Source organism: Trichechus manatus, unplaced genomic scaffold (assembly GCF_000243295.1).
Source record: "Trichechus manatus latirostris isolate Lorelei unplaced genomic scaffold, TriManLat1.0 scaffold00024, whole genome shotgun sequence".
Taxonomy (NCBI): domain Eukaryota; kingdom Metazoa; phylum Chordata; class Mammalia; order Sirenia; family Trichechidae; genus Trichechus; species Trichechus manatus.
In genome coordinates this window covers 3,639,556-3,652,214 of record NW_004443960.1, presented here as the reverse complement: position 1 = coordinate 3,652,214, position 12,659 = coordinate 3,639,556, and positions in this window count along the sequence as shown.

Below are 12,659 nucleotides of genomic sequence, written 5' to 3'. Positions count from 1 at the left end.
AAAAGTTAGGCAGTTTCTTCAAATGTTCAAGGAAGTACAGCCAGAATTCTCCTTAGAAGAGAGGATAGTGAGACTTTGTCTTGCTAACTTCGGACATGCTGTCACGAGGGACCAATCCCTAGAGAAGGACATCATGCTTGGTAAAGTAGAGGGTCGGTGAAAAAGAGACCCTCAATGAGATGCACTGACAGTGGTTGCAACAGTGGGCTCAAACACAGCAACGATTGTGAGGATGGCGCAGGACCGGGAAAAGTTTTGTTCTGTTGTACACAGGGTCGCTGTGAGTGGGAATCCGGCTCCTAACAACGGCACCTAACAACGCAACAACAGCAAACTTACCATATTACCCAGCAATTCCACTTCCAGGTATCTGCCAATGAGAAATGAAAACATACGTCTACACCAAGACTTGAATGTCAATGTTCATAGAAACATTTTCCATAATAGCCCAAAAGTGGAAACAACCCAAATGTCCACGAACTGATGAAAAGATAAAATATGGTCTATCCATACAGTGGAATATTATTCATTAATAAAAAAGAATGAAGTACTGATACATGCAACATCATGGATGAACCTTAAAAAACAATCTCCGAAGTGAAATAGCCACACAGACCATGTATTTTACGATTCCATTTATATGAAATGCCCAGAAAAGGCTAATCTCTAGAGACAGGAAGAAGATCAATTGGATTGTGGTGATGGCTGAACAACTCTATAAATTTACTAAAAATCATTGAGTTATACATTTATAATGGGTGAATTTTATGGTATATAAATTATACCTTAACAATACCTTGAAAAAATAACTAGCAAGGAATAGAAGTTGGTGGGGCATAGACGAAACAAGATTAGCAATACATTGATAATTTTGAAAGTTGGGTGATGGATAACAAGAGTTCATTATACTTTTACTTTTGTTTATGTTTAATATTTTTCATAATAAAAATTTTGAAATTAATTATTTGCTCCTCTGTGCTCCCCCAGCACTCTGAATACACACGTTTCCACAAAATCCTCGAGCACTCTACATTGTCATTATTTACACACCAAACCCTGGTGGTGTGGTGGATAAATGCTATGGTTGCTAACCAAAAGGCTGGCAGTTTGAATCCACTAGCCACTCCTTGGAAACTTTATGGGGCAGTTCTGCTCTGTCCTATAGGGTCGCTATGAGTTGGAATTGACTCTATGGCAATGGGTTTTTGTCTCCCAAGTTAAACTGAGTTTCCTGGGGGCAGGGGTGGCTTCCTATTATTCATTGTTTTTTTGTATTCCCAGTGTTTGACTCGGAAGCTGGCATATACAGTGGGTCCTCAATAAATGTTAGTTGAATAAAATTTTAAAATAAAATGGGAGGGAGAGAAAAACTAATTGGTAACATGGGAAAGACCATTTTCCAAAATCTAACTCAGATTGTTCAAAAGGAAATATTTCAAGTGCTCAGAACTGCAAGAGAACAGATTAGTTCAAAATATCTCTGGCTGTTGGGTTTTTTATAACGTTCTGGTTTAGGGAGGGCCACTGTAAGGAGCCCTGGTGGCACAATGGTTAAGTGCTTTGCTGCTAACTGAAAGGTTGGTGGTGCGAACCCACCCACCAACTCTGCGGGAAAAAGACCTGGCAATCTGCTTCCAAAAAGATTACAGGCTAGGAAACCCTATGGGGCAGTTCTACTCTGTCCTGTGAGTCATTGTGAGTCGAAATCCAACAAAAACTGTTAGTAGCAGCATCAGTGATAGTCCTTGTTTGAAAATTTTATAAAAGACTTAAAGCACTTCACATGCCAATAACAGGGAACAGCACTGGATCTTTTCTGATGTGAGATTTTATAACGTCTCAGGACCATCTCTGTGAATCTCCTCTCCGTTCAGTGCCAGAACTTCCTGTCCAGTTGAGGTTCCCAGATTTAGCAAATCAAAACACAGGACACTCAGTTAAATTTGAGTTTCAAATAAACAGACATTAGTGCGGAAATCCACTAGTTTGAATTTATTCTGACAAATTTCTCTTTCTTTCTTTTTTTAAATGTGACTTTTTTTGGCAATCGAAAGTCATCTGAGGCACTCATCAAGAAACAAACCTTTGACGAATCTTCCACATTTGCCTAACAGAAATGTGCATGTCACCTGAGAAGACAGACCTACACCTCTGGTCCTTTGTGAGAGGAGGTAAGAGGGAGGGGAGGTGACACGAATTAAAGCAAAGATGTCGCTTTGAGGACTAAGGTGCGCCTTACCCAAGCCATGGTGTGTCTTACCCAAGCCATGGTGCGCCTTACCCAAACCATGATGTGTCTTACCCAAGCCATGGTGTTTTCAGTTGCCTCATCTGCGAAAGCTGGACAGTGAATAAGACCAAAGAAGAGTTGATAACTGAATTATGGTGTTGGCTAAGAATATCGAATATACAATGGACTGCCAGAAGAACCAACGAGTCTGTCTTGGAAGAAGTATAGCCAGAATGCTCCTTAGAAACGAGGATGGGGAGACTTCATCTCACGGACTTTGGACATGTTATCAGGAGGGACCAGTTCCTGGAGAAGGACATCATGCTTGGTAAAGTAGAGGGTCAGTGAAAGAGAGGAAGACCCTTGACGAGAGGGACTGACACAGTGGCTGCAACGACAGGCTCAAGCGTAGCAAGGATTGTGAGGATGGACTGGACTCGACGGCATATAAGAACAACACGGCTGGGCAACGTACTAGGTCCTGAGAAGTTATTTCCTGTAACAGAACCCGGCCCCGTGAAAGAGGGGCCGCTGAGAGGCGCGATGCCTGCTTCCCAGAGTGAGGTGATGCTGGGGGCCCCCTGCTCAGGCCCCCCACTCCGCGGGTTTCCGGAGAGGAGCGCGTCGCCCGCTCTCGGGCGCCACCTAGCGTTCGCCAGTCCCGGAGCCGGCTCCTCCCGCTGGGCTCCCAATGGTGTGGCAGAGATCCTCCTCCACAATCCCAAATACTTTCCCGGCTCCTGCAGCTTCAGGATTTCCAAGTTCCTGGCAAAAGTTAACCCAAGAGAAAAGTCTTGGATTTAAGTGTCAGCCCCTAGCGGTGAGCAGGACTGAAACTTCTGCAGCCAGCGCTGCAGCTGTGAGCCTCGCCCTCCCACAGGGCTCCACCTGGATTTTGGCTGTCTCCGTTTTGGGAGTCCTTGTGCCTTGGGTGGGAAGAGCACTGTATTGGGAATAGGGATAGGGCCCTAGTGCCTTCTCAATCCCTCCGCCTCTCGAAGCCTCAGTTTCTTCATGTGTAACAGCGGAGGGGAGTCGCTAGGTGGTCTAAGTCCCTGGGTAGCACAAACGGTTAGCACAGGCGGCTGCCCACTGAAAGGCTGGAGGTTGGAGTCCACCCAGACGCGCCTCGGAAGAAAGGCCTGGTGATGTACTTCCAAAAGATCAGTCACTGAAGACCCTATGGAGCACAGTTTTACTCTGACACACATGGGTCGCGATGCGTCGGAATGACTCCACAGCAACTGGTTTGGTTTGGTTTAACGGCAGAGGGGAATGACGTCAGGGGCTCTTCAGGCTCTGAAAGTCTGTGGTCAAGTGCGCAGAAGACCGCAGTCCTGATCCATCAGGGGAAATCGTCCAGACATCCCCGAAGTCTCTTAACCTTGCCAGCTCATTAGAATCACCTGGGGGAACTTTTCTCAAGCCCATCATCTGGGCCCCACCCCAAACCAATTGAATTAGAACCTCTGGAGCTGGGCCCTGAGCATCAGAATTCTTCACATTTCCCAGATAATTCTAACGTACTGCTAACTGTTGAGAACACTCGTAGATTAGAGTGATCAGGATCTGACTTACCCTGGAAAACACACACTTGGGGCCAGACTCTGGTGGTGTCCAAATGTATCCCCCTTTCTCCCTGGATGATGGTGGGCAGAGGGTGCATTCGCTTCAGATCAGTTTGAGAATTTATGTGCTTATAATATTGAGTCTTCCCACTCAACGCCAAAGAAGCCAGAGAAGCAGTGTTATGTATCAAATTGTGCCTCCAAAAGGTACTAGGCTGAAGTCCTAGCCCCTGGTGCCTGTGAATGTGACCTTGTCTGGAAGTAGTGTCTTTGCGGATGTCATCAGTTTTAACATGGTCATACTGGAGTATGGTGGGCCCTGATCCGCTCGGAGGAGAAGAGACACAGAAACCCAGATGCGGAGGGAAGACTCCATGTGACGTTGCAGCTGTAAGCCACGGGACGCCTGGGGCTACCAGAAGCTGGAAGAGACGAGGAAGGATCTTCCCCCGGAGGCTTCAGAGAGAGCATGCCCCCCACCCCCCACTGCCATACCCTGACTGCAGACTCCTAGCTCTAGAACTGTGAGACAATACACTTCTGTCCTTATAAGCCTCCCTCAGAAACTAATCCAAGCAGTAACCTGCCTGTGCTTGGACACCTGGTTAGCGACAGAACCAGGACCAGAACTTCCTGTCCAGTTGAGGTTCCCAGATTTAGCAAATCAAAACACAGGACACTCAGTTAAATTTGAGTTTCAAATAAACAACAAACAGTTTTTAGTGGAAGTATATCACAAATAGTGCATGGGCTGGGACATACTTACACTAAATAATTATTCACTGTTTATCTGAAATTCCCATTCAACGGGGCACCCTGCATTTCATCAGGCAACCACCTGCCCAGTGCTTTTCTCCCACAGCACCTCTTCTCCCTGGGCTCACGGGCGCCCATGCCAAAGATGGAATGCCAACAGCTGATGCTGTGAAGGGTGTTTGTGGATGAGCCTGGGTCTCTTCACCTCCCACCCCAGCCCTATCACCTGAGAATTTGGTTTCCTGACCTTATCCCCGAAAGAAGGGTGGATTTAACAATGTGGTTTCTCCCTAGACACTCGCTGGTAACTGGGAACCCAGGAAGGTTGAAAAATCTAGAGCAGTGATGTTAGCTAAAATGCTCAGCAGAATGGGGCAGTGATTGCCAATGCCAAGACCCACGCCTAGAGCTTCACCCGGCCCAGACTCCTCTGCAGCTTTCCAAGCTTCCCTGACGGTAAGAATCTCCGGGACCAGGGACAGCTATGTAATACGCAGGGCCCGGTGCAAAATGCAAACGGAGGGTCCCTGGTCCAAAGAGCAGGAGAAGTGCCATTAAAGGTACTCAAATAGAAACTTATTTTCCTTTCTTCTATGGTCTCCCTCTCTTGACTTTTTTTTTTTTTTAAAAAAGGCTTTTTTTTTTTTTAAAGTGGTTTTAGGTTTACAGAATCGTGCAGAAAATATAGAGTTCCCATATACCTCCTGCTCAGTGTCTTTATTATTAACATCTTGCATCTGAGCAGCACATTTGTTATAGCTGATGACCCAATATTGATATATTATTATGAACTAAAGTCCATAGCTTACATTAGGACTCAATGAGTTAATATATTCAAAGTGCTTAGGACAGTGTCTGCTACATAGCAAGTGCAAAATAAGGCGGTTATTATTATTACCAGGGGTTTTCAGCCCTGGGCTGCACATTAGAACAACGTGCTTTGTCTGTTTGTGTCTAAATGCTGGTTCTCACCCCAGAACAATTCAGTGAGAGTCCCACGGAGGTTCTGACGCGAGAAGGTTGAGGTCTACCTCTGCGGTGTTGGAATTTGCTTCGTTCATTCAGTGACGTGTCGTGGAGTTTCTTCCTTATATACAGATCTACCTTCTCATTTTTAAAAACTTTTTATTACATCATAATCTGTTTAACCCCATGTTAACGGTATTGTTCCATTTTGCTCTTCCCAACAACCCTATGAGATAAAACAGTATCCCCATTTATGGATAGGGAGAGTGTCGGTCAAGTTCATAGACATTAAGTCCCTCATTCAAGGTCGTGCGGCTAGCAAGTGGAAAGTCTATAACTGACCCCGGCTTTATACTGCTTGTCCACAGCTGTTTTTCAACTAGTCGAAAGATGAAGGCCCTGTCCTTAGACGTCTCTGTCCAAGATGTGTCAAATCTCGATTCATTCCTGCATCCTCCCCCACCCCCAGAGTTCAAGGGTGGAAGGAAGGAGCCCAGGAGCCCAGCCTGCAGATCTCTCTCCTTGCCATCCAGTCCCTCTGCTGCCCGCTAGTGCAGACTGCTCAACTTAGTGCCTGGTGCATAGTAGGCCTGTAGGCCTGCTTGACACACATGCAACACCTTAGATACAACATGGCATGTGCCCACTTGAGTTGTGTCCCCATACTATAGGTGAGGAAACTGAGGCTTGGAAAGGATATAGTACTTGTCCAAAGTCACACAGCTTTGAGACTGTGAAACCAGGAGCACAGAGTCTTGGTGAGGACAGGGCAGAGCACAGGGAGCTGGGTAATCCTGTGTCTGTTTTGTCTACTTGAGGTGGACCCTGGAGTCATCCTTGTGCCTGAGGAGTGATCTGTGCCAATCCCGGAATCCCTCTGCCATTGTTAGTGCTGAGTAAGCAACGGCCAATTCCCAGCCGTTGGCAATCCTTTTCCGAGACTCTGTCCAGGCTGCTCCCTTCCTTATGACCTTACCGTGTTAAGGCTGACTGAACTACTGCTTATTCTACACTGGTTTTCATTTTGTCTCCCTGAGGGAGACTTATTGTTGTCGGGTGCCATCACGTCGATTCCAACTCATAGCAACCTCATGTAACAGAGTAGAACTGCCCCATAGGGTTTCCTAGGCTGTAATCTTTACAGAAGCAGATTGCCAGGTCTTTTCTCCTGCAGAGCCACTGGGTGGGTTCAAAGCACTCTGTGGGGAGAGAGATGTGACAATCTGCTTCTGTAAAGATTACAGCCTTGGAAACCCTATGGGGCGGTTCTACTCTGACCTATAGGGTCGCTCTGAGTCAGAATCGACTCAATGGCAACAGTTTTGGTTTTTGGATGTATTTTTGTATCATTAAGTTGCATTCTTCCATTAATCTGTCCATTTTGTGTAAATTCCAAATTTATTGGCATAAAATTGCTCATAATACCCCCTTGTTTTTGTGTGAGGTCACGTTTTTCATTTCTTTTTCTTGTGCCCTCTCTTTCTTTGAATCATTCTCTCTAGTAGTTGTTGTTGTTAGGTGCCATTGAGTTGGTTCTGATTCCTAGCGACCCTGTGTACAACAGAACAAAATACAGCCCAGTCCTGCGCCATCCTCACAATTGTTGCTATGTTTGAGCCCACTGTTGCAGCCACTGTGTCAATCTATCTCATCAAGAGTCTTCCTCTTTTTCGATTCTCCAGGGACTGGTCCCTTCTGATAACATGTCCAAAGTAAGTGAGATGAAGTCTCCCCATCCTCGCTTCCAGGGAGCACTCTGGCTGTATTTCTTCCAAGACAGACTTGTTCATTATTCTGGCAGTTCATGGTATATTCAATGTTCTTTGCTAACACCATAATTCACAGGCATCAAGTCTTCTTCAGTTTTCTTATTCACTGTCCAGCTTTTGCATGCGTATGAGGAGATTGAAAATATCATGGCTTGGGTCAGGTTCACCTTAGTCCTCAAAGTGACATCTTTGCTTTTCTACATTTTAAAGAGATCTTTTGCAGCAGATTTGCCCAGTGCAATACGTCTTTTGATTTCTTGACTGCTGCTTCCACGGGCGTTGATTGTGAATCCAAGTAAAATAAAATCCTTGACAACTTCAATCTTGTCACCATTTATCATGATGTTGCTTATTGATCCAGTTGTGAAGGCTGTAGTCCTCGGTCTTCATCAGTAAGTGCTTCAAGTCCTCTTTGCTTTCAGCAAGCAAGGTTGTGTCATCTGCATATTGCAGGTTGTTAATGAGTCTTCCACCAATCCTTATGCCACATTCTTCTTCCTAGAGTCCAGCTTCTCAGATTATTTGCTCAGCATACAGATTGAATAAGTATGATGAAAGGATACAACCCTGACGCACACCTTTCCTGATTTCAAAGCACACAATAGTCTCACTAGTTGTTAGGTGTCATCGAGTTGGTTCCAACTCACAGTAACCGTATGTACAATAGACAAAACATTGCCTGATCCTGAGCCATCCTCACAATCGTTGCTGTATTTGAGCCCACTGTTGCAGCCACTGTGTCAATCCATCTTGTTGAGGGTCTTCCTCTTTTTTGCTGACCCTCTACTTTACCAAGCATGAGGTCCTTCTCCAGGGACTGGTCCCTCCTGATAACATGTCCAAAGTACGTCTTGCCATCCTTGCTTCCAAGGAGCATTCTCACTAGAGGTTTACCAATTTTATTAGTCTTTTCGTTTTTGACTTTGTTGATTCTCTCTGTTGTATGTTTTCTTTTACATTTATTTATACTTTTAAATTATTTCTCTCTTCTACTATTTTTGTGTTTATTTTGCTGTTCTTTTCCTAACTTCTTGAAAAGCATGTTTAGCTCATTGTATTTCAGCCTTTTTTCTTCCCTAAATTATGTAATTAAGGCTATAACTTTCCTTCCAAGCACTGCTTTAGCTTTATTCCTCAAGTTTTGCTGTTATTTTTTCATTATAATTTAGTTCCAGATAATTTCTAATTTGCATTTTGATTTCCTTCTGTAACCAACGCATTATTTAGAAGTGTACCGGCATACCTCGTTTTATCATGCTTCCCTTTGTTGTGCTTCACAGATACTGCGTTTTTTACAAGTTGAAGGTTTGTGGCCACCTTGCGTCGAGCAAGTCTGTCTGTCAGTGCCGTTTTTCCAACAGCGTGTGCTCACTTCGTGTCTCTCTGTCACATTTTGGTAATTCTTGAAATATTTTTTTATTTTTTACCTTACTTTATTATTGTATCTGTTATGGTGATCTGTGATAGTGATCTTTGATGTTACTATTGTAATTGTTTTGGGGCACCACCAACTGCACCCATGTCAGACATCAAACTTAATAGATAAATGCGTGTGTTCTGACTGCTCCACTGCCAGCCATTCCCCCCGTCTTTCTCCCTCTCCTCAGGCCTCCCTGTTCCCTGAGACACAACAGTGTTGACATTAGGCCAACTAATAACCCTACAGTGGCCTCTAAGTGTGCAAGAGAAAGGAAAATCACACGTCTCTCACTTTAAATCAAAAGCTAGAAATAATCACGCTTAGTCAGATGGGCCAAAATCTAGATCTCTTGTGCCAAACCATTAGCCAAGTTGTAAATGCAAAGGAAAAGTTCTTGAAGGAAATTAAAAGTGCTACTCCAGTGAATACACGAATGATAAGAAAGTAAAACAGCCTTATTGCTGACATGGAGAAAGTTTTAGTGGTCTGGATAGAAGATCAAACCAGTCACAACATTCCGTCAAACCAAAGCCTAATCCGGAGTAAGGCCCTAAGTCTCTTCAATTCTATGAAAGCTGAGAGAGGTGAGGAAGCTGCAGAAGAAAAATTTGAAGATAGCGGAGTTTGGTTCATGAGGTTTAAGGAAGAAGCTGTCTCCATTAACATAAAAGAGCAAGGTGAAGCAGCGAGTGCTGGTGTAGAAGCTGCAGCAAGTGATCCAGAAGATCGAGCTATGATAATTGATGAAGGTGCCACACGAAGCAACAGATTTTCAATTAGATGAAATAACCTTGTATTGGAAGAAGATGCCATCTAGGACTTTCATAGCTAAACAGGAGAAGTCAATGCCCGGCTTCAAAGCTTCAGAGGACAGGCTGACTCTCTTGTTAGGGGCTAATGCAGCTGGTAATTTTAAGTTGAAGCCAATGCTCATTTACCATTCTGAAAATCCTAAGGCCCTTAAGAATTATGCTAAATCTACTCTGCCTGTACTCTATAAATACAACAACAAAGCCTGGATGACAGCACATCTGTTTACAACATGGTTTACTGAATATTTTAAGCCCACTGTTGAGACCTACTGCTCAGAAAAAAAGATTCCTTTCAAAATATTACTGCTCATTGACAATGCACCTGGTCGCCCAACAGCTCTGATGGAGATGTACAAAGAGTTTAATGTTGTTTTCATGCCTGCTAACACAACATCCATTCTGCAGCCCATGGATCAAGGAGTAATTTCAACTTTCAAATCTTATTATTTAAGAAATACATTTCACAAGGCTATATCTGCCATAGACAGTAATTCCTCTGATGGATCTGGCAAAATTGAAAACCTTCTGAAAAAGATTCGCTATTCTAGATGCCATTAAGAATATTCATGATTCATGGGAGGAGGTAAAAAATATCATTTACAGGATTTTGGAAGAAATTGATTCTAACCCTCATGGATGACTTTAAGGGGTTCAAGACTTCTGTGGAGGAAGTGGCTGAAGATGTGGTGGAAATAGAAAGAGAACTAGAATTAGAAGTGGAGCCTGAATATGTGACTGAATTTCTGCACTCTCATGATAAAGCTTTAACGGATGAGGAATTGCTTCTTATGGATGAACAAAGACAGCAGTTTCTTGAGATGAAATCTATTCCTGGTGAAGATGCTGTGAACATTGTTGAAATGACAACAAAGGATTTAGAATATTATGTAAACTTAGTTGATAAAACAGCAGCAGTGTTTTAGAGGATTAATTCCAATTTTGAAAGAAATTCTACTGTGGGTAAAATGCTATCATACAACATCGCATGCTACGGAGAAATCTTTTGTGGAAGGAAGAGTTAATTGATGCAGCAAACTTCATTGTTGTGTTATTTTAAAAAATTGCCACAGCCACCCCAGTCTTCAGCAACCACCACCCTGACCAGTCAGCAGCTATCAACATCAAGGCAAGACCCTCCACCAGCAAAAAGACTATGACTCACTGAAGGTTTAGATGATGGTTAGCATCTTTTAGCAATAAAGTATTTTTTAATTAAGGTATGTACTTTTTTTTTTTAGACATAATGCTATTGCACACCTAATAGACTATGGTATAGTGTAAACATAACTTTCATATGCACTGGGAGACAAAAAATTGGTGTGACTTGCTTTATTGTGATGTTTGCTTTATTGTAGTGGTCTGGAACCAAACCCACGATAACTCTGAGGTATGCCTGTATTTTGGAAGTGTGTTATTCAGAAGTATAGTTTTCAAAGATATAAACGTTTTCTAATTATATTTTTATTATTGATTCCCAACCTATTTACACTATGGTTAGAGAATATTATCTGTTTGATTTCAATCCTTTGAAATTTGTTGAACTTGCATTTTGGTCCAGCATATAGTTAATTTTTAAGATAGGTTGTATCTTCTGAGGAATAATGTATTCTTTAGTTGTTGAATGCACTGTTGTAGATGTCCATAAGGTCAAATTTGTTAATTATGTAGTTTCACATATTCTACAATGTTATCAATTTCTTGTTTGCTTGCTCCCTTAATTATTGGAAAAAGTGTGTCATAATATCGCACTATGATTACGGATTTGTCTGCTTCTCCATATAGTTCTGTCGACATTTGCTCTGCATATCACGTTACTGTTGTTGCTGTTGTTAGGTGCCGTCGAGTCGGTTCCTGCTCATATCGACCCCGTGTACAACACAACGGAACGCTGCCCTGTCCTGCACCGTCCCCACAGTCGTTGTTATGCTTAAGCCCATTGTTGCAGCCACTGAGTCAGTCTATCCCATTGAGGATCTTCCTCTTTTTCAGTGACCCTCTACTTTACAAAGCATGATGTCCTTCTCTAAGAACTGGTCCCTCCTGATAACATGTCCAAAGAAAGTGAGACTTCGTCTCACCGTCCTTGCTTCTAAGGAGCATTCTGGCTGTACTTCTTCCAAGACAGGTTTGTTTCTTCTTCTGGCAGTCTATGGTATATTCAACATTCTTTACCAACAACATAATTCAAAGGTGTCAGTTCTTCTTCTGTCTTCCTTATTCATTGTCCAGCTTTCGCATCCATATAATGCGATTGAAAATACCATGGCTTGGGTCAGGTGCACCTTAGTCTTCAAGGTGACATCTTCGCTTTTCAACACTTTGAAGAGGTCTATATATCATGCTAGTAGGTACATACAAATTTAGCATAATCTTTTATTATTATAGAGTGATCCCCTTTAATTCTAGTGATACCTTTAACCTAAAAGTATATTTATTTGATACTAGGATAGCTACATCAGCTGTCTTATTAATGTTTCAGTGTATATAATTTATCATCTTTTTCTTTTCAGTCTCTCTTTAGATGTGTCTCTTGAATTGGGCGTATAACAGATTTTGTTTTTTACCCAGTCTGATAATGTTTGTCTTTTAGCTGGAGCATTTAACCCTTTTACCCTTAATGTAAGCATTGGTAATGCATCTTACCATAGGTTTTTATTTGTCTCACTTTTCCTTGTTCCTTTGTTTCTCCTTTTTTTTTTTTTTTTGCTTGGTTTGGTTGACTTTTTTATAATTTCATTTTGTTCCTCTGTTAATTTTCAGGCTTTTATTATTATTTTTGTATTTTTTCTAGAAATTATAATATGTAGTCTTGACTTATCACCATTTATTACCTTTATTCCTTGTCTAGAAAAATCAAGAAATTTCAAACATTTACAGTTCTCCCATGTTAGATGCTTATGTTGTTTCTAATTTTAATTCTCTCTATATTTTAACCCCTTCAAGACACTATTTTATAAATCAATGTTTAGTTGGATTTACCCACGTTTACCCTTTTTGTCTCTTTTTATTCATTCCTTTACCTCCAGCTTTCCCTGTGGGATAATTTTTTCTTCTGCCTGAAGAACACCTTGAATTCCCTGTACTAGGTGTAGGATTCTAGGTCAGCAAGATTTCTGTAGTTGTTGCTGTGTGGTTTGG